The sequence below is a fragment of the Crinia signifera genome, chromosome 12, assembly GCF_055691185.1.
Source record: "Crinia signifera chromosome 12, ASM5569118v1, whole genome shotgun sequence".
Taxonomy (NCBI): domain Eukaryota; kingdom Metazoa; phylum Chordata; class Amphibia; order Anura; family Myobatrachidae; genus Crinia; species Crinia signifera.
In genome coordinates, this window is record NC_139228.1 from 15,846,520 (window position 1) to 15,873,892 (window position 27,373).

General features: G+C 48.6%; 1 long non-coding RNA gene across 1 annotated transcript in view; it reads right to left on the reverse strand.

The window, feature by feature from the left end:
- Positions 1-27,373, reverse strand: part of LOC146050182 (uncharacterized) — a 168,989-nt gene that overhangs the window by 124,357 nt on the left and 17,259 nt on the right. Inside the window, exon 2 of the long non-coding RNA XR_014466277.1 lies at positions 1,911-1,977. This is a non-coding gene — a long non-coding RNA (uncharacterized LOC146050182). The remainder of the gene's footprint in view (positions 1-1,910; positions 1,978-27,373) is intronic.

The following is a 27,373-nucleotide window of genomic DNA, read 5'->3' on the forward strand; positions in this document are numbered from 1 at the left end:
GTTGCAGGGCATGCTGGGATGTGTAGTTCAATTACAGCTTGAGGGCCGAAGGTTCCCCATCCCTGCCATAGAGTAACATTGATAATTGAGTGAGGATCTACTATAAAAAGCAACAATAAGTACAACTGGACATGATGGCAGTGTCCAGTGGCACAACACCAAGCATTGATTTGACCCTTAACAGTTTCTGAAAAATGGAGTGTGCTACTGGGCAGACTCCATGTTGGATCCCCTGGGAAGCATTATTCTACAACCAAGATGGCCGCCGAGCCTAGTAACTGCGTCAACAGTTCCCAGTGCAGTCCCACCATACAGTATATGGGTCAGTGAGTCTGCTTTCTCTGCAGTGTGCTCAGAGAAATGGCACGCAGCCCTGTGGGCACCAAATACCACTTATGTGACACTTTGTACGGACATAATTTCATATTGCCAACATAAATCCCTATCACCTGTGATTGCCTAAGGGCTAAGGCAGCCCAGTACAAAATGTAATAGGCATTCCACTCTGTCAGCTGTATAATGAAGGATACACAATGAACCGGGATCAGTGACTTTTTTCAGTTCGACGTGAATTCAATATTGCTGAGGGACAGGAATGCATAAACCAGTTACATGCCAAGCCATGTCCGTCTCAGAAGCCCATTACTGCTTATTAAGATCTTCCTTAAATGACAGCAAGGCCTGGAGCACTTGACGTGGTAATTTCAGTCAGTTCCATAACATTATGCAGAGACAGGCTACCCCTGTCCTCAGCCACAAACACCTACCCCACGTCCTGGTACCTGCAAAACTGATCTGGCAGATGCTTGGACAGAAATGCCCACAGGTGGAGATAATTATTTTACTTTCTGTGAGGAGACCTGGAAATCATGCACTGTCTGGGGTCCTGAGGACCGACTTTGAGAACCTGTGAACTAGAGCAAGTGGGAAGAAAAGCGAGGTGTCTGGGTGGCATGGATTACAGCATTTTTACGCTAGTTGGCTAGTTAGTACATGACCCCAACATTTAGGAGGATTACTCAGCCGTGCGTCATACTGTTTGAGGTGGCTGACACATTTTCTTGTCTCCATCAAGAATAATAAACTTTTGCAACAAAACAGAAACTCTTCGCCACCACGGAAACCATATTATCCTCTAACAATGGTGAACGTGAAATAGTATATTATGCAAGAGCCGTCAGATAACAGATTTATAACTCCATGGGTAAATTGCAAGCCAAAAATAATCTGCAACATGGTATTTCACCCAGTGAGTAATATTATAAATGAAGGTGTTAAATTTAACAATAAAGTTAAGGGTTGCACTAAACAGCGGTTTCTCAACGCAGCTATTAAGGTCAGACTTTGCAGGGAATTTAATGGCCTTAAAGAGAGGCAGGACATACAAAACTTTGGGCTAGATGCAGATGTGCCAAGACCTCTGTGAGAGAGGTGCAAAATATCCGCTAAAAATCCCAGCGTCGCTCACATTTGTTATATAAAGTCAAATAAAAAATGTGTTAAAAAAAAAGATATTTCCTGTATAAGGTAACCATTACAGGCCATTATGATGAATATAAATGTTTGCGTGGCAATTTTCACACCTATTTTGTCAAATTCACTTGGCACTCAAAGGGTTAAACATCATTACTCCGGTGTGTGGCTGATGTGTGATGGTAACAGGAGTGCATTTGGGCTTTTCCCTCGGGCTATGATGCCTATATCCTGCGCAAGTCAGCCCGCTACCTGTTCTTATGCTTCGTTTCGGCTAAGTGATATCTAGGTTTAGTGATGGTAACATGCGTGTTGTATGTCATTTCAGATCATTCAAGACATGGGTGTCACCCCTGGCTAAAGATAATCCTGTCCAGTCCACAGACTCCTACTCATCACAAATATAAAGAGGCACCCATATTGGTCATAGAATGTACCTTTGGTCGCTGGACGGTCAGGAACAGTTGCTTGACAGATCGGGTGGGGGGGGGCTCCTCTGCGCACCTGAAAAGATGGAGGATATTGTGAATAATACTTGCAGTGTGCTGCAAAATACAGTTACATCACGATAGTTGGGACGGTATACAGTCTTGGGTAGACACACGAAAGGTCAACCTTTCTTTTAGGTAGACCACTAAAGGTCAATATGGCTTAGGTCACAGGATCTCAAACTTGGTCCTCGGAACCCCACATAGTGCATGTTTTGCAGGCCTCCTCACAGAATCACAAGTGAAGTTATTAGCTTCCCCTGTGACTCTTTCCAAATGTGCCAGTGAGTAATGAGTGCACCTGACTGGTGACATGGAAAACGTGAACGAGGACCGAGTTTGAGAACCACTGGCCTAAGTTGACACCTGAAATAGGAGGACATTCTTAAGATCGACATGGTTGGGACCTAGTGTTGCATACAGTGAGGTATTACAATTTGTCATGTGTACAATGGGGAATGAGTCATTGGGTCAACCCTATTTAGATCGACATGCATTGGGTCTTAAGGTTGCCAGGGTTGGAAAGTTGATACAAGCATCTATAATTAATACTGACCACCATATTGAGAGCATTTTGTAACTGTCGTACCCCATACAAAAACCTGGCATGATCGTAGTTTGGGCTGATAGTGTAAGGAGGTATTCATGCCCGCAAAGCACTGGCCACGCCCCCACATCAGCACTGGCCACACCCCCACAGCTGCACTGGCCCCACCCACAGCCACACTGGCCACACCTCCTCTGCTTCTCACAAGAGGCCCCAAATCTAAAGCCACTGCCAATATGATGTAGATGAAGATAGTGGAGTGTAGGCAGAGCCAGCATCATGCACACTCCCAATGGGGACAAAAATCAAACCAGAGCAACCCCATTGAGTAGTGACCAATGCAATCTGGTTTACAGTCAGGAGAAAGGAAAAAAAAAAGAAAAAGATGTGGGCGGCACCAATAAGAGTGGATAGCCCAGCTGACCTCGCTGAATCTCCCAGATGTTCTGGAATGCCAGCAATCCTATATCCATAAAACACAGATAAACATTATCTTGACTATTATATATGATACATTTATATATACAGTACTTATACACTGCATATATCCACGGCAACAAGAAAACTATTTACTGTTGACTAGAAGATGTTACATTTTATTGCAGGTGCGTGGTTGCTTGCAGATTCTCTTGCAGGGTGTTTCAGATCCCCCGGAGGGAAGAAGGTTAAACAGAAACTATGGTGTCAGGCATTGTAGATTACTGAAACAGTAATTGAGGAAGAAATCCAGTTTTTCGTGGACTGGCCGCAGACAGACCTGAAACACAGCTGACAGACTTCTGTTCTGTGTGTGTGTGACTGGAAGCAGGAACCTACTTGACCGGGGAAATAAGGGAAGCTAGGCTTCCAGAGGCCTCTATTTAGCTGGGGTAGACACCAGCCATCCACAAAATCATGGGGTCATTTGTGCAATTCAGTCCCATTGGGAGGTCTTCCCTCCCTCGGGGATGCCTCTATGGGCTGCATCAGCTGCAGACCATAGAAACTGGGGTATGCGCATGAGTAGTACCGAGGCTGATACTTCGCATGTGCCAGTCCCGTTGGCTGTCATCTACAGTGTACAGGCGCCGGGACCCTGATTTAGCTTCTATGGGCTGTTGCCAAAGCAGCCCATAGAAGCTGGGGTCATGCGCAGTTCCAAGGACATTACTATGCATACGCAGGTCCCCGGACCATGGCGGGGACCAGCGGTGGCAGCAGAGGTTGAGCATAACCCTGCCATACCGACAATTCTGTCCACACACCCACACTAAACGTATGCACAACAAGTTATGGGTACAACCCTGAACTACCCATAGATAGCTCGGCTACAGAGTATGCGTAGGGAGGCAAATAGCAAGAGTCATCAGTACAACGGACATACTGCATATGAGTGCAGACTCTATCTGGGCCTCCTCCTCCCTAGCGGCAGCACTGTAGACTCTGGGCACTAGGGGACCCTTGTGCTGTTCCAGAGTGAACTGTGCATGTGTAGGTCTCTGGGAGAATTGCGAGGCAGCCATTTTCCCAGTGATATTCTTACTGCACATGCATGAAACACCATGAAAATGCTCCCCCACCCTGCGGGAGAGGAGCAAGACCTACTTTGTTCCAGTTTTTTATTTTAGGGCGTCTATTCAATAAACTACCGATTTTTGTCATCAAGCAAAGCACAATGAATTGTAAAAGGTAATAACAACGAAAAACACCCCGGCAACAATAAAACAGACAGTAAACCAGCAAAAATGACTCCTAGTCACATAAAAACTCAGATCCAGGCACTATAACAGTTTGACATATGTACAGCAGACGGAAGATTGCGAGGCTGATCTGGGTTATTACCGGATTGGTGCCATTCACACAGGTGCAGTGATGACACTCGGAGACAACATCTCCTTGCGTCGGAATACATCTCTTCCTATGCTGTGAATAGGACCCAGGTCAGATGCTCCTTCCTGTGTAAAATCCTGCTCCAACACCAGTGCGCATGTAACAGTGAGTACAGCTGTACCTGCCATCTATCAATAACCCAACCAAAACCACTGGTTAAGCAACTATTTCATAGCGTCAATCATTTGTTGGTGTGTGCCTATGCAACTCTGCAATAGACACACCTGTACACACATCATTGGCAACATATGCAATACAGAACTACATACCGATGACCAGTATATAGTTCTGGACCCAGTTCTAGTGCCCAGTATATAGCTCGGAGCTATTTAATGCATCCAGCATACATCACAGTTCTCTATTCTCTACAGAAGTAACTTTATTTTACCAGTGACCTCGTCTCTCTGGCCTTGCCCAGCCAAGAATAGCGACGGGCTGATGTTGCTATTAATATTTCCCGGAGCTGTGACAACGGTATATATAGACAATAATGGGAGTTGTATTAAAGTGAGGATACAATGTAGCAGTACGCCCATGTTTACTGTAGATAGCAGCAGGGCAGCCATACATACATTGTTCCTGGATCTTTGACATTCCGGGGCTAAACATTTATTTCCCCAGAGACTGTACAAGGAACCAACCTAATGCTGGCCACACATCAGAACAACTTTCCAACTAGTTTCTTGGATGGAATAAAAATATGGTACTGGATGGGAGCAAATGTAATATTTACTTCACAAATTTGCTCCCAAAATCTGGAGAAGGACATAAACTGTAGCTCAGACATGGTACTGTAGTTGAATCTGTTTGAGTTAACCCCTTCAGTGGTGTTTTTTTTGGAGGGGGAGTGCTCCCCACTGGGTGAGTTTTTTATGGGGAGCGCTCCCTTAAAAAAAAAAGCCACCACTGCCTCCCTAGGTCCGGGCAACGCTGCTGAACTGTCAATCAGCGGCTGCCCGGACCTGCGCACCCGCACCCTGTCCGCTGGCTTGTCATAAGCCGGCGCCGGGGTCTTCAATAGAAAACCCGAAGGGGAGGCCGGAGGAGGCAAGGCGGAGGGGAGGGACCCAGGCAGCGCCTAAGCTGCCTGAGTTCAGTGATTGAACTCAGCAGCACTGCCCGGCTCTAAACAGTGGCAATACCGAGACTTTTCCGGGCTTGCCAGACTGGACACTAAGGCACAGCCGGGAAAATTCTCGGGATTGCAACTGAAGCGGTTAAACAATTTGACTGAATGTTTTTGTCCATTTTCCTAGGTTTGTGAGCACATTTCTGATTATCCTTTGCTCCCATCCAGTGCCAGATTTTTATTCCATCCAAGCAACTAGTTGGATGGTTGGAGGAAAGTTGGTCTGATGTGTGGCCAGTGTTTGAAGGAAATGTCAGAGCCGGCCCTAGCCTAAATGACGCCCTAGGCAAGATTTTGGCTGGTGCCCCCTAGCACCGCCACTAGTTCCGCCTCTGACCCTGCTCCCCTTTCCCAGCAGCATCAACCCTCATCATAGCAGTCATCATTTTGGTGCTCCTACCCGCAATATTTTAAATAGAAACAGTGCACACATTTGGTGCGCAGCCTAAACAGGGGTGTGTTCTTGCTGGGAAGGGGCATGGTCACACAATTTTACCCCAATTCAAATTATGCCACACAGTAGTGCAACTTTATTCACATTATATCATGCAATGGTGTCCCTTATTCACGTTACATCACACTGTAGTACCACTTTACCTTATATACATTACTCCTCACATTATTCACATTATACCCTTAGAAAAAAATTCTGAGAAAATATTGTATTTTAATACATGGCCACACTGCAACCCAGCACAAAGCAGTGTGTGCTGGGCAGAGGAGAAGAGCTGCAGCTGCTGCTGTCACTAGAGGGGAGGGGGCCCGGGGCCCCCACTGGGCCCTCCCATCAGACTTTGGCCTGGGTAATTTGTACCCCCTACCCCTTTCTCTCGGCAACCCTGATAATACCACACCGTAATGCCCCTTACACATGACACACATGATTAATGTCCTTATAATGTCCTTATCCTTCATACACATAATGACACACATAATGCCCCTTACACATATGTTGCACATTATTAATGCCCTTATACACATGACACACATAATGCCTGTTACACATGTCGCACATTATTAATGCATTTATACATGACACACATAATGCCCCTTACGCATATGCCGAACACTATTGCACAACCAACCCACCCGCAGACAGCACTCGCACAGAAGCTAAAAACTGTGACCTCTGCCTCTGCTTGGATACAGCTGTTTCCTCATACATCTTGTCTCAATAGGCCATGCAGCTATTTCATATGCAGATACAGCCTCACTCACACACAGAATATAGGCATGCTGCATATCATTTTAATCAGCAGAAGCTGCTGATGCCCCTAGGCATTCCAAATGCCCTAGGCAATTGCCTAGTTCGCCTATGCCTAAGGTCGGCCCTGGGAAATGTTTAGATGAAATGTAATTATGCTCACGTCTTATTTTACACGGGATAAATATTTTTTTAACGTAAATTCACATTGTGAAAATGACTATTTCCTGCTGGAAGGCGGCTTCGGTGACCACGGGGTTGACGTATGAAGCTGTGAAAAGAGTAGAGATTTGGACCAGCGGTGAAGTTGCCACGTCAACCAATCAGTTTCAAGATTTTATCATCAAATACAGTCTATAAAAGGATAGGTGGATGCTGATTGGTTACTTTGGGAATACGGGATCCAGTCACTAGGCTGACCTTATTTGGTTTGACCACTGAAGGTCAACACCTGAAATAGTTAGAAATAGTAGTTATAAATAGTTGAGCCGACATGTGCCGACAGGCGGTATTTCGTGCCCTACCATCCACTACGGCGTGGTGGGAGAATATAGTAGTGTACTGAGCGAAGCAAGGCACCGAGCCCGAAGCATGGTGAGAGTATCAAGCCATGCCAGGGGACGCGCGGTACACTTTGATGGTGTCAGTGCTGACTAGGCCGACATTTGGGACAAAAAAAAAAGTCAAAAATTCATGGTTACCTTTTGTCTGTCGACCTTCCCATTGTTGACCTAATGCTTGTGTCGACCTTCCAACCCTGTTGTCCTATTTTAGTTGTCAGTCTGAGCCTTGGCAACCTTCAGTGGTTGACCTATGAATGTCAACCTAAATAGGGTCGACCCATACCTGGGAACTACTGGTCTGCAGTTCCGCCTATGCACAGCTCTGTGTAACCTGCCGCAACAGCACAGGTACACCCTGTCAGTCAGTTCAATGCACGCTACACGCAAAGGTCATGATGCGCAGCCACGTTACCAACGCGACGTGCTCAACCACAATTCCTGAACGTTGGACTGTACGATATAGTGGCTTGGCAGTTCTACCACTTGAGCGGTGCATAAGTTACTACTAGTCCAGTCCTCTGGTCCGTACGGTACCTACTGATGGCGACCAGCAGCTTCACCAACGATGACTGAGGGTCTCAAACCATTGGTACAGAATCATTGATGGTTTAGCCATCAATGGCTGACTGCTGGGCATGGGCAGGCCGCGACCACTGGACTACGACCGCGGATGGTTTCATGAGCATCGGGCACAACCATCAATGATGAAAAAAAACAAGCTTTCCATCGCAAAATGGTGGTTGATGGCATGAACCGCAGCACTGTGTAGCAGGTGCAAAGATATGGGATGCTGCATGTTTTTTTCAGGGACCCTAAACAAATATGTCCCTACCACACAATATTGTAGCTTATGGCCTATTTTATTTATTATTTACAGTGTCTTATATAGCGCAGCAGATTCTGTTACAGAGTCTTATATAGCGCAGCAGATTCCGTTACAGCATCTTATATAGCGCAGCAGATTCTGTTACAGAGTCTTATATAGCGCAGCAGATTCCGTTACAGCATCTTATATAGCGCAGCAGATTCCGTTACAGCGTCTTATATAGCGCAGCAGATTCCGTTACAGCGTCTTATATAGCGCAGCAGATTCAGTTACAGTGTCTTACATAGCGCAGCAGATTCCGTTACAGTGTCTTACATAGCGCAGCAGATTCCGTTACAGTGTCTTATATAGCGCAGCAGATTCTGTTACAGTGTCTTATATAGCGCAGCAGATTCCGTTACAGTGTCTTACATAGCGCAGCAGATTCCGTTACAGTGTCTTATATAGCGCAGCAGATTCCGTTACAGTGTCTTACATAGCGCAACAGATTCCGTTACAGTGTCTTATATAGCGCAGCAGATTCTGTTACAGTGTCTTATATAGCGCAGCAGATTCCGTTACAGTGTCTTATATAGCGCAGCAGATTCCGTTACAGTGTCTTACATAGCGCAACAGATTCCGTTAGTGTCTTATATAGCGCAGCAGATTCTGTTACAGTGTCTTATATAGCGCAGCAGATTCCGTTACAGTGTCTTACATTGCGCAGCAGATTCTGTTACAGTGTCTTATATAGCGCAGCAGATTCCGTTACAGTGTCTTACATAGCGCAGCAGATTCTGTTACAGTATCTTATATAGCGCAGCAGATTCCGTTACAGCGTCTTATATAGCGCGGCAGATTCCGTTACAGTGTCTTATATAGCGCAGCAGATTCCGTTACAGAGTCTTATATAGCGCAGCAGATTCCGTTACAGGGTCTTATATAGCGCGGCAGATTCCGTTACAGGGTCTTATATAGCGCGGCAGATTCCGTTACAGTGTCTTACATTGCGCAGCAGATTCTGTTACAGTGTCTTATATAGCGCAGCAGATTCCGTTACAGTGTCTTACATAGCGCAGCAGATTCTGTTACAGTGTCTTATATAGCGCAGCAGATTCCGTTACAGGGTCTTATATAGCGCGGCAGATTCCGTTACAGTGTCTTATATAGCGCAGCAGATTCCGTTACAGAGTCTTATATAGCGCAGCAGATTCCGTTACAGGGTCTTATATAGCGCGGCAGATTCCGTTACAGGGTCTTATATAGCGCAGCAGATTCTGTTACAGAGTCTTATATAGCACAGCAGATTCCGTTACAGCGTCTTATATAGCGCAGCAGATTCAGTTACAGCGTCTTATATAGCACAGCGGATTCCGTTTAAGCGTCTTATATAGCGCAGCAGATTCCGGTCTAGTGTCTTATATAGCGCAGCAGGTTCCGTTTCAGCGTCTTATATAGCACAGCGGATTCCGTTTAAGCGTCTTATATAGCGCAGCAGATTCCGGTCTAGTGTCTTATATAGCGCAGCGGATTCCGTTTAAGCGTCTTATATAGCACAGTGGATTCCGTTACAGTGTCTTATATAGCGCAGCGGATTCCGTTACAGTGTATAATATAGCGCAGCGGGTTCCGTTATAGTGGCTTATATAGCGCAGCGGATTCCGTTACAGTGTCTTATATAGCGCAGCAGATTCAGTTACAGCGTCTTATATAGCACAGCGGATTCCGTTTAAGCGTCTTATATAGCGCAGCAGATTCCGGTCTAGTGTCTTATATAGCGCAGCAGGTTCCGTTTCAGCGTCTTATATAGCACAGCGGATTCCGTTTAAGCGTCTTATATAGCGCAGCAGATTCCGGTCTAGTGTCTTATATAGCGCAGCGGATTCCGTTTAAGCGTCTTATATAGCACAGTGGATTCCGTTACAGTGTCTTATATAGCGCAGCGGATTCCGTTACAGTGTATAATATAGCGCAGCGGGTTCCGTTATAGTGGCTTATATAGCGCAGCGGATTCCGTTACAGTGTCTTATATAGCGCAGCGGATTCTGTTACAGTGTCTTATATAGCGCAGCAGATTCCGTTACAGTGTCTTACATTGCGCAGCAGATTCTGTTACAGTGTCTTATATAGCGCAGCAGATTCCGTTACAGTGTCTTACATAGCGCAGCAGATTCTGTTACAGTGTCTTATATAGCGCAGCAGATTCCGTTACAGGGTCTTATATAGCGCGGCAGATTCCGTTACAGTGTCTTATATAGCGCAGCAGATTCCGTTACAGAGTCTTATATAGCGCAGCAGATTCCGTTACAGGGTCTTATATAGCGCGGCAGATTCCGTTACAGGGTCTTATATAGCGCGGCAGATTCCGTTACAGTGTCTTACATTGCGCAGCAGATTCCGTTACAGTGTCTTATATAGCGCAGCAGATTCCGTTACAGGGTCTTATATAGCGCGGCAGATTCCGTTACAGTGTCTTATATAGCGCAGCAGATTCCGTTACAGAGTCTTATATAGCGCAGCAGATTCCGTTACAGGGTCTTATATAGCGCGGCAGATTCCGTTACAGGGTCTTATATAGCGCAGCAGATTCTGTTACAGAGTCTTATATAGCACAGCAGATTCCGTTACAGCGTCTTATATAGCGCAGCAGATTCAGTTACAGCGTCTTATATAGCACAGCGGATTCCGTTTAAGCGTCTTATATAGCGCAGCAGATTCCGGTCTAGTGTCTTATATAGCGCAGCAGGTTCCGTTTCAGCGTCTTATATAGCGCGGCAGATTCCGTTACAGGGTCTTATATAGCGCAGCAGATTCTGTTACAGAGTCTTATATAGCACAGCAGATTCCGTTACAGCGTCTTATATAGCGCAGCAGATTCAGTTACAGCGTCTTATATAGCACAGCGGATTCCGTTTAAGCGTCTTATATAGCGCAGCAGATTCCGGTCTAGTGTCTTATATAGCGCAGCAGGTTCCGTTTCAGCGTCTTATATAGCACAGCGGATTCCGTTTAAGCGTCTTATATAGCGCAGCAGATTCCGGTCTAGTGTCTTATATAGCGCAGCGGATTCCGTTTAAGCGTCTTATATAGCACAGTGGATTCCGTTACAGTGTCTTATATAGCGCAGCGGATTCCGTTACAGTGTATAATATAGCGCAGCGGGTTCCGTTACAGTGGCTTATATAGCGCAGCGGATTCCGTTACAGTGTCTTATATAGCGCAGCGGATTCTGTTACAGTGTCTTATATAGCGCAGCGGATTCCGTTACAGTGTCTTATATAGCGCAGCAGATTCCGTTACAGTGTCTTATATAGCGCAGCGGGTTCCGTTTAAGCGTCTTATATAGCGCAGCGTATTCCGTTACAGTGTCTTATATAGTGCAGCGGATTCCGTTACAGTGTCTTATATAGTTTAGCGGATTTCGTTACAGTGTCTTATATAGCGCAGCGGATTCCGTTACAGTGTATAATATAGCGCAGCTGGTTCCGTTAGTAGTGTTGTTCCATGAACCCTGCAGGCCAGAAGCATGTGCATTGGGGCGGGCGAGGGCACTGCTGTATTGTATTCTGCTGCTATACAAACAAGCTGTATTAGTGCTAGATGCCGGTAATGTAGACGTGAACGATATGAGATGTGCGCAGGTGAATCACGTCCCTGGATGGGCTCATATACAAACACCCACACTGCCATTTATCAGGCTGCCTCTGTCGCCCACGTCCTCCACCTACAGCCCAGCTCCTCTTACTGCCGCACACACACCTGCTTGTCACAAGATCCCCGGACATGGGTACAGCATATGCCTTGTTTATGACTTCGTTCCGGCTCGTATCCTGTTATTCCTCTCTCTGTGTTTGCACAGCTAAACCGTAATGAAGGACTTATCACTGGCCGCCCACGCCAGACCGTGACATCGCTAATACCATGATGGCCTTCAGTGGTTATGACCCTGTGTAGAGACACAAGAAGTGTGCGTGTTCAGATGGAAGGGACACAGCACATTTAGGAAGATATAAATACTGCGTACGGGGTCATAGGTCACCAGCAATGTGAGGTTTCTCCAGCTGAAAGAGTAAAAAATTTTTTTATTAAGAAGTCAAAATCTATATTGGCAATCATCCTGTGCCCCTCCCACAAGCAGGGCTCCCCACACAGGGTAATCTGACCCTGTAATTGAGACTGCGGTTTCCCCAACCCTGGACTGTGCCACCAGGAACAGCGGCCACTGGCTGCACGCTGCATACAGTGCAGCTCTTGATCTACTGATCAGGTAGCGAATCAGTGTGAAAGAGCGCAGGGTGAGGGAGGGTGTTAGTGTGATAGAGCGCAGGGTAGAGAGAGTTTCAGTGTGATAGAGCACAGGTGACAGGGTGAGGGAGTGCGTCAATGTGATAGAACACAGGTAGCAGGTTGGGGGAGTACGTCAGTGTGATAGACTAAAGGTTCCAGGGTGGGGTAGGGCATCAGTGTGATAGAGCGCAGGCCGCAGGGTGAGGGAGTGCATCAGTGTGGTAGAGCACAGGCCGTGGGATGGGGGAGGGCATCAGTGTGATAGAGCACAGGGTGAGGAAGTGCGTCATTGTAATAGAGTGCAGGCCGCGGGTTGAGGGAGGGTGTCAGTGTGATATAGTGCAGGCCGCGGGGTGAGGGAGGGCGTCAGTTTGATAGAGCGCAGGCTGCGGAGTGAGGGAGTGCGTCATTGTGAGAGAGTGTGCCAGTGTGATAGAGTGCAGGCCGCGGGGTGGGGGAGTGCATCAGTGTGATAGAGTGCAGGGTGAGGGAGTGCGTCATTGTAATAGAGTGCAGGCCACAGGGTGAGGGAGTGCATCAATGTGATAGAACACAGGTATCAGATTGGGGGAGTATGTCAGTGTGATAGACTAAAGGTTCGAGGGTGGGGTAGGGCATCAGTGTGATAGAGCGCAGGCCACAGGGTGAGGGAACACATGAGTAGGATAGAGCACAGGCCGCAGGGTGAGGGAGGGCATCAGTGTGATAGAAGGCAGGTTGGGTGAGCGCGTCAGTGTGATAGACCAAAGGTTGCATGGTGTGGGAGTGCGTCAGTGTAATAGAGCACAGGATGCAGGTTGGGGGAGCGCGTCAATATGATAGAACGCAGACTGCGTGGTGAGGGAGCATGTCAGTGTGATAAAGCGCAGGTTAGGGAATGTGTCAGTGTGATAGAGTGCAAGACACAGGGTGAGGGAGTGCGTCAGTGCGATAGAACACAGGCCGCTGGCTGAGGAAGCGTGTCAGTGTGATAGAGCGCAGGCCACAGGGTGAGGGAGCACGTCAGTGTGATAGAGAGCAGGACGCGGGAGGGCATCAGTGTCATAGAGAGCAGGCCACAGTGTGAGGGAGTGCATCAGTGTGATAGAGCACAGGCCACAGGGTGAGGGAGAGCGTCAGTGTGATAGAACAAAGGCCACAGTGTGAGGGAGTGCATCAGTGTGATAGAGCACAGGCCAGAGGGTGAGGGAGTGCATTGGTGTGATAGAACAAAGGTCGCAGGGTGAGGGAGTGCATCAGTGTGGTAGAGCACAGGCCGTGGGATGGGGGAGGGCATCAGTGTGATAGAGCACAGGGTGAGGAAGTGCGTCATTGTAATAGAGTGCAGGCCGCGGGGTGGGGGAGTGCATCAGTGTGATAGAGCACAGGCTGCGGGGTAAGGGAGTGCTTCAGTGTAAGAGAGTGCAGGGTGAGGGAGTGCGTCAGTGTGATAGAGTGCAGGCCGCGGGGTGGGGGAGTGCATCAGTGTGATAGAGCACAGGCTGCGGGGTGAGGGAGTGCTTCAGTGTGAGAGAGCGCAGGGTGAAGGAGTGCGTCATTGTAATAGAGTGCAGGCTGCGGGTTGAGGGAGGGTGTCAGTATGATAGAGCGCAGGCCGCGGGGTGAGGGAGTGCGTCAGTGTGATATAGCGCAGGCTGCGGGGTGAGAGTGCATCAGTGTGAGAGAGTGCGTCAGTGTGAGTGCAGGCCGCGAGGTGAGGGAGTGTGTCAGGGTGATAGAGCGCAGTGTGAGGGAGCGCATTAGTGTGATAGAGAGCAGCCCATGGGAGGGCGTCGGTGTGATATAGTGCAGGCCGCGGGGTGAGAGAGCACGTCAGTGTGATAGAGCGCAGGGTAGGGAGTGTGTCAGTGTGATATAGTGCAGGCCACAGGGTGAGGGAGGGCATCAGTGTGATAGAGCACAGGCTGCGGGGTGAGGGAGTGCGTCAGTGTGAGAGAGTGCAGGGTGAGGGAGGGCATCAGTGTGATAGAGCACAGGCTGCGGGGTGAGGGAGTGCGTCAGTGTGAGAGAGTGCAGGGTGAGGGAGTGCGTCAGTGTGATAGAGTGCAGGCCGCGGGGTGGGGGAGTGCGTCAGTGATAGAATGCAGGTCGCAGGGTGAGGGAGTGTGTCCGTGTGATATAGCGCAGACCGCAGGGTGAGGGAGCGTGTCAGTGTGATATAGCGCAGGACGTGAGGTGAGGGAGCGTGTCAGTGTGATATAGCGCAGGACGTGAGGTGAGGGAGCGTGTCAGTGTGATATAGCGCAGGGACGTGAGGTGAGGGAGCGTGTCAGTGTGATATAGCGCAGGACGTGAGGTGAGGGAGCGTGTCAGTGTGATATAGCGCAGGACGAGAGGTGAGGGAGCGTGTCAGTGTGATATAGCGCAGGACGTGAAGTGAGGGAGCGTGTCAGTGTGATATAGCGCAGGACGTGAGGAGAGGGAGCGTGTCAGTGTGATATAGCGCAGGACGTGAGGTGAGGGAGCGTGTCAGTGTGATATAGCGCAGGACGTGAGGCGAGGGAGCGTGTCAGTGTGATATAGCGCAGGACGTGAGGCGAGGGAGCGTGTCAGTGTGATATAGCGCAGGACGTGAGGCGAGGGAGTGTGTCAGTGTGATATAGCGCAGGATGTGAGGTGAGGGAGCGTGTCAATGATAGAATGCAGGCGCAGGATGAGGGAGCGTGTCAGTGATAGAATGCAGGCGCAGGATGAGGGAGCGTGTCCGTGTGATATAGCGCAGACCGCAGGGTGAGGGAGCGTGTCCGTGTAATATAGCGCAGACCGCAGGGTGAGGGAGCGTGTCCGTGTGATATAGCACAGACCGCAGGGTGAGGGAGCGTGTCCGTGTGATATAGCACAGACCGCAGGGTGAGGGAGCGTGTCCGTGTGATATAGCACAGACCGCAGGGTGAGGGAGCGTGTCCGTGTGATATAGCGCAGACCGCAGGGTGAGGGAGCGGGTCCGTGTGATAGAGCACAGGAGGAAGGAGTGTGGGACCAAGGTGTTTTATTACTTTTTCTCCTATTTAGGCCACTATGGGCCTGACTCAGATCCGTTCGCTAGGCTTCCCTTGCATGCAGCCACCTGGGAGAGAAATCATTCGATTGATTTCTGCAGCCTTCAGTCTGAGAAGTAAGTCAATACCGTTTAGATTGCTGCTGCAGTCTGAATTCAAGGTGGGCGCTGCACCAACCCACGGGTTCCACATAAAATGCACAGTGTTCTCCGGATCCCTCCTCTGCCTGTGCGAAGGGCTTGGCGAGTGATACTGCACATGCGCATATACCAGTGACGTGCGGTGAGGTTAGTGGTTGGTGAGGCACTGGCTTGGTGGAGCCAGCGCCAACAGGCTCTGTGGGGAGCGCTGGGTCTGGGTTGCTTCTGCGACAGGCAGGTGTGGGAGCTGCCGCCTGCATAAGCAGCAGAGACCGCAGAGCAGCTCTTGCCTGTCAAGTCAGAGGCAACCAGGACTCAGCGCTCCCCACAGAGCCCATTAGTGCTGGCTCCACCAAGCCAGCACTAGATGGCACTTAATAGCCAATGTATCATAATTAGGCCCCATGGTGTCCCAGTTATGCTATCCTATAGGGTCTAAGAGCACATACCCTGAGCCAGCCCCTCCAAGTCTACTACTGCCTACAGGCAGAACATGAACGATGCCCGGGCACAGAGCAGCTGCTACAATTGTGCATTATTAAATAGCAGAGCCTGATGGCCACTGTGACAGGTAGCAAGGAGATGACATGGCTGGATGGGATCTTGGCAGGGTGACTGTCAGCAGGGATTCTAGTTAGCAAACTTTGTGCAAGCTGACTCTGTACTGAGCATGGTAGTGACAATGTGGAAAGACTGTCACTGTCTACTTGAAGGGGTACATTGAGGCAGTCTGCTGCCCTGCTGTGCTATAACCTAATGGCCGCATTCTGGCTGGGGACATAGTAGTAGAACAGGGTACCTGTCTTTAGTTTCCAACTCCAGCCATTCACCTCTCTCTTGTGGCTCCTGGTCACACTGCCTGTCCCCTCACTCACCGGAGGCTTGCTGTGCAGCTCTACCACCTCCATGGTGTGTTGGTCGCTGCACCCTCTAGTATGGCGCTGGACTGGGGGCATGAAAAGTAACTATTCTGGTGGGAGCGACTTGACCCTGCGCTCACACCATCTCCTGCAAAACTGACAGGTGCGTCCGCTCCCCGTCCCAGCTGCTCGCTGCGGCTGCGGCTGATACGCTCAGTCCCCTTGCCTCCTGCTCTGTCCTCTCCTCTGGCGCTGAACGGGGAGGAGGGCGCCAGCAGCGACATGACTAACGGCTCCAGCGGCTACTTGCGTTGAGGAGCAAGAAGCAAGCGTGGAGCCAGCGGGCAGCAGTTGAACTGGTGCCCAGCATCACAGGAGCAAATAGCGGACCTTTGCCTGTAGAAACGGCACCTGTAGAGGTGCCTCAGTGACAGCTAGGGACGTGCTTTCTGCCTATATGAAAGCACGCCGCTGAGGCAGATGTGATTGCCCAATCACATCTGCCTCAGCGATAGGGGCGTACTTTCATATAGGCAGAAAGCACGTCCCTGTCACTGAGGCACCTCTACAGGTGCCGTTTCTACAGCTTTTTTTAATGACCTTTTACAGCCCGTGCTCAGTCCCGCCTGCTGTCCGCCCCCTATTTCTGAATCCTTAACATTGTCATAGGGAGGCACCGCACTTGGTGCCTCCTAAGTCAGTAAAACAGTTAAAGGGGGTGAAAATGTTAATAATAAAAAATAACATACACTTATGACATAATATGTGTCATAAGTATTAGCTTTGTATTATTTTATAATTTTTTTCATTAATGACAGGGGAGGCACTGCCTCCCCTGCCTCCCCTGACTGCACGTCCCTGGCATATACTGTACGCACAGGCTCTTTACCATCAAAAATGGGGCACAATTCTGCATAATTGTAATCCGCCCCTGACACCAGCCCTCTCTCCCTCCCTCCCTCCCTCCCTCGGTGTTCCGCACCACTCTAGTAATGGGTAGATAAGCATGGGGGGATTGGGGCGCCCAGAGATATCAGTGTATGGTGCCCCAAGATTTGGGTTGGACATTGTTGACAGACCCCTGCTGCCAGTGGAAAGGTGGAGGAGACGATGGTATACCTCCCAACATGACCCTCTCCAGGGACACGATGCTCTGCTCCTGCACTTCCCTCTTGATGTATGATTGCCATCACCTGTGGCGACACACCTTGTCAATGAATCTGTTTAAACAGGGGATGGCAATCAAAAAGTAAGAGGGAAGTCCAGGAACAGATCATCGTGTCCCTCCTGGAGAGGGTCATGTTGGGAGGTATGCGCTGGGGCTGCTGGAAACTTATTCCGGGAGCCGGTAGGCATGGCCATCGATGATTCAAAATCATCGATGGTTTATGGACGATGTCGAATATTTTTGTCAACGATGGGGGAGAACCAGATGGTTTCCCTCCATCGATGGGACAGCAAAACAATGTTTTGCTTTTTTTTTTTTTTAGTCCCGGGACACCCGCAAAGCCCCCCCCCCCCCCCCGTGTTTTCATTGGCCCACAAACCAATCAATCAAACACAATGGATGACCATCGATATGTAAAAATATCGATGGTCATCCATTGCATAGTTTAGCACAATCGATGGCCAGTTGCAGAATTGCCACCGATGGCAACGATGGCCATCCCTACGTGCCGGTCCAGGTAGTGATAGCACTGACATTGCCTCCAAGCCACCGAGGGGTCCATAGCTCCGCCCCAGGGGTGCCCCTGCTGTGTGGAATGCAGCATGTAGTGTCCCCAGAACGCCGCTGGCAGGTCAGTCACGCTGCGGCTTTAGGGCACTGTAACGACGCGGCAGAGCAGATGCGCAGACGGACGTAGATAACAAATTAGCATGCATCTCTAATAAGGCCCCGAGTGGTCTAATTTTCACGCCTCTAAGTTAAATATCACAAAGTTTACTATTGGAGAGTGAACTGAAAATACCCTGTTTACTGCTTTCTGCAGGGAAATATGACCCACAGCTTTATGTGCTGGCTGCTCCCTTATTTGTCTGCGTTCCGTCACCTTTGGAGTTTGGAGTCACACTTCGAAAAATAACGTGTTTATCATAAATAACACACATTGCGCACAATTGTTTTTACAAACCAGCGCCAGCTATTCAGCTGTTGCTGAACTACACGTACCAGCAGATCCACGTTTCTAAAGCCTGTTGCAGCTAAACAGATATTGGGGGTTATTCTAGTGGATTCGGATTCGCAGCCTTGCGAGTCCACCAAACCCTGTCTTGCAAATGGTTGGCTGCAGCCACCCACACGTAAGTGCGATCCGTACGCAGGGCATGTTAATGGATGTTACATCGAAAGATGTGGAAGGATGCCCGCACCTGCTCTGAGCAACCTTACATATGTGTGCACGCTGGGAAGGAAATGGGCGGGCAACTGACATCCGGTGATGTCATCTGTCTGTCCCCCCCCCTTCCCCCCTGCACCCATGTCATGGCCTCATTAGCAGCAGAACAACCCAGGCCCCTCTCCGCCCCTTGCCCGCTGTCCAGTCAGAAATAGAATAGGGTGTAGAGATCAGCAAAAAATGCCAGGTGACACATTACACTAATACGGTGTCTATGTTGTCAAATGTCAACAGACACCAGAAATGAAAACCTTGTGTCGACATTTTCATGTGTCAACCATTGTCATGTCTATAGTTTACTTTACACAAAGCAGCAGATTAGCGATGTAGCTGGGGGCATATCGGTATGAATCCCATTATTTGCAGACACAGCTGCACAGAGCAAAAGGACGCAGTCCCAAGCTGCATTAGCGCCCATCTATATACACAGGGTATATATAGTGCTGCAGTTCCCTTCAGAGAGCATTCCCTTGCTGTGGGCAAGAAGAGGGGGCTAAGACCCTGCCCCCTGCTAGCACCTGTTCCAGGCTGGATGTGAGGTAATGGTGTCACAACGCTGCCTGTCAGAGGAGAGGAGACCACACAAGAGGACGGTGAAGATCCAGAAGAAAGTAATTATAGAAAGTGACCTACCAGGCGAATAAACATCACATCAATATGAATTTGATCTGTGAGACCGATTCATCATCACTATAATAATGTAATTCATTCTTAGGGGCTTAATAGAGACCCCTAGTATTCACCAAACGCCGAAGACTAAAAGTTTTTGCCTGCGAGAGCATCATCTTCAGATGGCGCTTGTTCTTGGGCCCCCAATCCTTCCTATAGGAAGGAATCAGGGGTTAGAGAAACCTGAACAGATTCCTCCACTGACTCTGCCTTTGGCTGTTTGCATGGGAGACCTCAGGTCAGCCAAGGGCGGGAAGTATCACTAATACTGATACTAGTAGCAGTGTCAGGATATTGGTGACTGATGCTTTTCGGAGCAGCTGCCCCCATACTGAAGCAATACTGAATTTGATCAGTACGTGTGCACCACTGTCCATATAGAACACATAATGATCATAGAAAATATTTAAAATATGCTAAACCAAAAAAGCTTTGCCTTGGTAATAATGTGTGTTAGCAAGAACCTACCCTACCTGCCCCCTTAAACCAGCTGTGGGGCTGGGGTACTGAGAGAGGCATGGCCAACAATGGAATGCATGGCCACACCCCTTCTGAAAAGAAAAAAAATTGGAATTGGAAAGCCGCGCTGCAAAGGGGACCTTTATCTCTCTCTGCGGCTGGTCCGGTTCAGTGTCAAGCCCCTCCAAGAGACCTGGGCTCGGGATATCCATACCCAAACATCATCTTGGCTCCTTCCCAGGGTATGAAAGGTGTATGTGAACTGAATTCATTTTGCATGTGATGTCATTTAAAAAAAAAAAACCATCATGGATGTGAGTTATATCCGGGGATTATGGGCAATTATTTAATACAAACACCCTTACACTAGAGTAACCCTTAAAACAGCAATGAAATCACTCTATAAAGCATAGATCTACAGGCCCATGGAAGCTGACATCACAGAAACAGCTGTGCCACCATATATATCGCCCCCTCAGCAGAGGATAGTTTAACACATGTCTCCGGTTCCATGTCAGTGCATTCACCTTTGCACAAGGGGTCACAGTTTCCAAAAACACACAGCATTCTTTCTGCTGGTGACTACTTTTCCCGAATTTCTGGCAGAACTGACCGTAACTGGAATTTCACAACAAAACATGTGACTGAGACGTAAAATGTACCAGCTAAGGGGAACGTGATTCATGCAGAGCAGTAACATGGAAAAGCACAATGAGGGACATTTATAAAAGAAAAAGCACAAAAAAAATGCAGCAATAGCACAAACAGGCTTATTTACGAAGGCCTGGCATGTTTGCACTCAGCCGAGAACACAATTCATCACCTGACATTGTATGAGCGGCCTAATATATGGACGGGTATATGACACTAGAGTGCTCCTGTGACCGGGCCAACAGGACAATTGCTGGGATATGTGGAGCTTTGTATAGTCCGTGCTGAAAGGTCCTTGGGGGGGGGGGTGTTTACATACGGACGGGATGCAGGCGGTCAGAAGACAAACGCTGGCATCCCTAAGGAAGGAATCCCCAAAGGAGTCCAGAAAGTATACTTACATGTCCCCCAACCTAACACTAACCTTCAAACAGACTAAACAAAGAAAACCAATCGGGCGCAAATATTGACCAAATGATTATAAATTGGTTATAAATTAGAATTGATTAACAATTTATATTGATTGGATGAAAACTAATGGTGGCTGCTCCCAATGGCAAACTGGAAGTTAGCAAACACTAAAAGGACAAGTTATATATAGATACACAGAGATTTTACCTCTATGCATATACCTCAGAGAGCGCCACACAATTGGATGGATAATTAGTATAAAATGTATTAATTAGCTTGTATAAGCAATGTAAATGACATAAAAATAATACACATGTATTAAAATATAAACATTCAAATTCATACATGCCCCATGGTATAGAAAATCTAACTAACCTTACCATCGCGCAGCTAACCCTAACCCTACCTCCCTCACAGCCAAACCCTGAACCCCTGCTAGTGCCTAACCCTCCTATCCCACCACCTAATCCTGACCCCCCTCCCTGCTAGTGCCTAACCTTCCCATCCCACCACCTAATCCTGCCCCCCCTCTTCCCTGCTAGTACCTAACCCTAACCCTCCCATCCCACCACCTAATCCTGACCCCCCCCTCCTCCCTGCTAGTGCCTAAGCCTACTCCTGCCAACCCACCAACTAGTCCTGACCCCCCCTCCCTGCTAGTGCCTAACCCTAACCTTCACCCCCTCCCCACAGCCTATCCCCCCTTTTAGCCTAATGCTAACCTTCCAAACTTCATGCCCCTCCCCACAGTCTACCCCTCATCCTCCTCCCTCCCTGCCTAATGCTAGCCCGCTCTGCTTCCGTTCCAGAAGCCGGTAGTCGGGATTCCAGTGTCGGCATCCTCCTCAATGCCGGCATCCCAGTGCCAGTCTACTGGACGCTAACTGGGACGCCGTCATCTATATTTTGACTGCTAACTGCATCCCCGTAAGGGGAATATTCATTACTTAAGTCCCCATACACTGGGCAATACAGCTGCAATTTGGGCTCTGATTGTGGTGACCTATTGCAGGAAAAGGGTGCAAATTGCAGGTGAATGACAACGGGTCCAATGCGTAATCACGTGCGCATCGCAACGGCCCTCCGAGTCGCCCCGGCAGGAGAAGCAATCTGCAGGAATGCTTCCGGCTTCGGGTAGGCTCGGCTGGGATTGCATGCCATATAACCGGAATGTCCTGGGTGGCTCTAAGGGGCACTGCAGAGAAGTCGCCGCAGTGTATGGGGGCATTAAGCCCCATCGGCCCCAGTTGGTGGGGTATCTGCAGCAATGGATGCACTTCATTACTGCTCCGCAGCGGCACCGCTGCTCCGAATAGCAGCCAACACCTTTCACTGATAATTAGTAGAACCAAGTTTGCTTCACATATGTGACCTTCCCTCGCGCATACATGCAGGGCCGCCGGGAGCTGAGCAGTACTGGGGTGGCGTTACCGGATCTGGGAGGCGTGCTGCCCGCTGGTTTCTCCCGCAGGAGCCTAGACCTCAACAAGCTCCTCCTGGCCATTGATAAATAAGCCCCTAAACGATGCCCCCCCTCCGCAGCTGACCTGTTCCTATCAGAGACACAACATTCTGGTTTCTGCATCTCACAGTACACCTACACTTACCTACAGTAACCTGGGCTGGATTACGGTTAGGTAACTGATGCTAAATAATCCCTTTAGACCCGGATCATTAGCTCAGATCATGTGACAGCAGCTCGAAAATAACTGAGAAATGCAGAAGCGGAGGGTTCCCTGCTGGGGCAGAAATATACCTGCGGATGGTTTTGCACGGATCTGATTCAGACCTGATCGCTGCAAATCTTTGTAGTTCAACAATCAGTTCCCCGCCCCTGTGCACAGCTGCAAATGTGATCGCAGCCATGCAAACAGGGATAAATCCATGAAAATAACTTACCATGGAACGGATCCTCCCCCCCATACCTTGTGAGTGCGGCAGCCGTGTAGGTCAATACTTGACGTCAGAGGTCCTCCCCTGCGGTGGCCGTGTCCGCCTGCTTTAGCTCATCCAGAAAATGAAAATACATTTCATTGCTGGCTTTGTTTGCACAGGGAACCTTGCGCATGCGCACTGCGCACCGTGCACATGTGCAGTCTCCTGGTCTGAATCGGGCCCTAGATGTATGCGAGTGATGTCACAATGCAGCAATGATGAGCCACTTACATTTATTTCAATGGGGTCGATTCCATACGGTGCGCTGTGGATACACACTCCTGGCGCTATTATAATCAGCTCACCACTGAATCCGACTAGTGGATCCCCCCATCCTGGGGTGCAAGCCGGAATCCGATAAAATTAGGGCGGCTATGCAGTTTTAATCCCTAGTGCATTGCGCACTTAAGCCAGATGTATCAAGCTTCAAAAGTGATAAAATGGAGAGTGATAAACAACCAGCTCCTGCCTGACATATTTCATACCCAGCCTGTAACATAGCAGTAAAGAGTTGATAGGCTGGCTGTTTATCACTCTCCATTTTATCACTTTTTGAAGCATCTGGCCCTTAAGCCAAAAAATGCCGACACAGGCGTCTAGACACACGTCAGCACAGGCGACTAGACATACGTCAGTACCGGCACTCTCTCATTTAGCAGCACGCATATTAGATTAGCTCCATGAGCTCCGTCCCAGCGCGATTCACTGTGCATCTTATTTAAAATCGACTCCAACTTGAGGAATCACTCAAAGGGGCTCATTTACTAACACTTGCTGATGTGCTTCAGGTGCGTATGCCGTTACCCTCGCCGACAGCCAAAGAACCAATGTTAACATTGGCTTGGGCGGCTGGTTAACGGGGTGCAGGTAAGATGGTCAATTGGTACGAAACTACATCCCTTAGCGGCGATAAGAGACGTTAGTTATCGGGGTGCATTATAAAAGATGGTTTAAAGACCCCCAGTCTTGCACATGAGTCACAGACGTGGCTGCAGCACTTCCTGAACGTAAGGATGAAGAAACAGGAACCCAAGTCATTGCAACATTACTGCTTCCTCAAATATCAGCCCAAGCGAGCTGCAATCTATATAAGTCAGACCAGAGTCTGTCCCTGTGACTCCTTGTAAGTGTGGGGCGTACATTAATAGATGGACAATGCCCAGGAAGACAATCAATATGGTCAACCGGGTAAAAACGATTGACATTCACAAAAATGTGACCACAGTCCAAGGGCCGGCGGCTGCGGTCCACACAACGCAGGTGTGTCTGGACTGTTTGCGCTGCAACAATAAACATGGCGGCCCACCTAACCTACTGGCTTTGCAGCTGTGCAGGCAGGGGGACACTTAGCTGCATAGTAAGGCGGTCGTATGATATCAATGCGATTGCAAAACTCTGCAATCACGTCGCGGGGAGGGACCCTGCATGCGGGGCGGCCTTGCTTAAGGCTTGCTAACTGCACGCAGCCCCAGCTGGTAGGTACTTCTGCTATCAGTCAGGGTCAGCCCTACATTCTGCAAGCTGACAGAGGCACGCTGCAATATACACAGAGGAAGTAGCCCATCAGTGAGGATGCTGCTGCTGGGGTGATACAAGGAGCCGAGATCTAAATTCATTAGCAAAAAAAAAAACAAAACTCTTGGTTTAACTTTAAACCAAAACCACACCCGCAGGGAGATGTGATTGGCTGTCGGAGAGGGGAACCTGCCTGGTAACAGCATTCTAGAAATAGCTCGAGACTTCCTCGAAGTCACGTGACTGAGTTCTCAGAATGAGAGAGGGCTGGAGAGGGGGGGTTAAAAACCTGAAAAAAAAGTTTCGTTTTCAACATGAAAAGAGGCAAAAACTTTTCCAAACTATCAGTTACCACGTAAACAACCAGAGTCTGCAAACATGTTATTGCTACTGGGTGACCCTGCTGAGGGCCTGATTCAGTGGTGGTGGCAATGCGGATATTTGCGCCCATTGCTTCGCGGACGTGTCGCTGACAGTGCTGGATAAGGGTTCCCAGGCACCAGCAGCTTAGTTGCAACGAATGTACAAAACAAAGTATAAAGATCACTGCGCCACTTATCCTTCTCAATGTTAGTTGCAACAAATGTTTCCTCAGAAATACAACGTGCTCCCGGTACTGCGTCTTTGTACGGACAGCGAGTGCGTCAGTACATATTACAGTTTTTATTAGTATACAGTATTTTTTGCTGCATACGCAGGGGAACGTGGCACCGGCATAAGCGCCCACCTCGGAGTGCGCCTCAGGCACATGTCGAAGACAACCGCCGACTCAAAAAACACAGATTTTGTGGCGCAGTTGTTTAACTTACTTTTAGACCTAACAAGCAGCTATGAACCATCGGATGGCCTGATGGCAATTAGCGCAGTGAATCTTTTATAAATCGATGCAGACTGGGTTTTACATATTTGGTTGCTGCACCCGGACAAGAGTCTCCCGTCGCCAAAATGATTTGCAAACCTGCAAAAACACCAGAGTCGGCTGCAGCGCTGAATACCTAGTGCACAGTGGGGGTTGGGGGGCACTAAGAATATATAAACATACATGCGAACATCTGGGGCGTAAGTTCATCCTAGGAGCCCAGAGGCCAGATTTCCTTTCTTATAGATCCTTATAGATTTGGTGCGCCCCAATCACTGTTAAATATAAAAGGGGAGACAAATATGGTATGGGTGTGTCTCAGCATTCACTGTAGCCTCTCACTGAAAAGCAGCAGTGGCGGGTGGTACAGGTGCTGCTGTACATGTAGGTGCCCCTTTAGGGCTTGGAGCCTGGAGGCTAGTGAATCCATTGCCTCTGGGAGTTACACCCCTGGCAAAGATGTATGTAATATTAGCAAGCATTGGGATTTACTCTCCTTAGGGGTTTAGGAGACTGAGGAGCTTCCTATTGGCTGCTGAAGTAATGACATAAGAAATCAGTGATTGAAACTAGTATGACTGTTTATATAGATACTAGTTAAAAGACCATCACAATGACGGCTTAGACCCTATCTGCTCCTACCCCCAATCTCTGTCTTCACAGCTCCCTCTCTCCATATCCCGCAAGTGTGAAACATCATTTTGCTTTTACTTTCTGTTGAGGAGGAATTTGGTCCATTGAGTGGCCTCTAGTGGTCACAGGTGGTACTTCAACTTAAACGTATTGGTTGGTAAGTACCACACTTCCTGGCCCTAACCGTTTACTGCGGCGGTCATGTGATGCCACGATAGACCAATCAGGAAATTGTCAAGAGCTGCAATGGGACTAGTGGGTGTTACCGCTCTGTACTGGTGCACCATTCTCAATGTGTTATAATGACACTTCCGGCAACACAAGATTAGCAGGAAGTTGACCTGAAACCGAACCTCGCCATCTCGGGCTATACAGTGCCGGAAACACAATGTTTTGCAGTAGTGTTGATGTGGGCTTCTATTTGAATACATGGTATTCCCCCAGCACAGTTTCAGAAGCAGCAGATGGCTGAGAAAAGCCATAGTCCCCGAGGGGCGCCTGACACGCCGGAGGACACACACAGAGGCACAAATACACAGAGAAGCCAGAAATATGCTATGCAAAGTTCTTCAACGGGTCCAAATTAGCAACGAGGTGGAGGTACTACAGCTCCAGGTCTCTACATAAAAATAGGCCCATCAGCTGTCCACACGAATGGACATAAAGCATTGCAACTGTATTTCTACTTTCCACACAAAAAATTGCAATTTTTATATTATGTATTTAGAGAGACATAGGGCGTATAATGTAACGGTGGCCACGCCCACATAACAGTGGCGATGTCCCTATGGAACTGGGCGCACCCACATGAGCCTGGTCCTAGAGTAGATCACTGTAAATTGCACATAGGCATGGCGGTATTTCCTTTCTTATAGATCCTGTACTTATGTTGATGAGCACTATCATAATACATATAGAAGTCCAGTCATAGTCCTGCCACCCAGAAAGGTTGTCAATGCTGAAGCATTGATGAGAAAATCTTAATGTAACTCTTCTGTGCTACAGCATAGTTCAAAATTCAAATAGGGGAGCCACTCCCACTGCCACCAACTGTCATTCCAAACTGACTCACTGGCAGTTGTTCTGGCGCCACTAGTTGAATTTTGAACTGTGCTTCATGCCCACCTCTGGAGCCGCCACTGGTCTTTAGCCATTCACACGGCAGGAGAAGGACATTATTTCAGAGTAGATAGGCCGCCACGTCACCATAACTCCCTCCATAGACAACAGAAATGCAAATGGTTCCTAAACCCTTCCTGGTTACCTTCTCTTTTCTAGAGAATATTATAATTATTTAAACCCTCCCGAAGTGGGTACCTTTTACTTTTCTAGAGAACCTTCAACAGTGCCTCCAGATTCATGTAGTCAGGATGGAGACCAAGGGTGCGCATCAAGATTCTATAAAAGTGCACCAACTAACAGTGGGCTTAGCAGAGGTATTACCTAGCAGGTCAACTACAGTCAGTCCTTTGCCAGGTGCA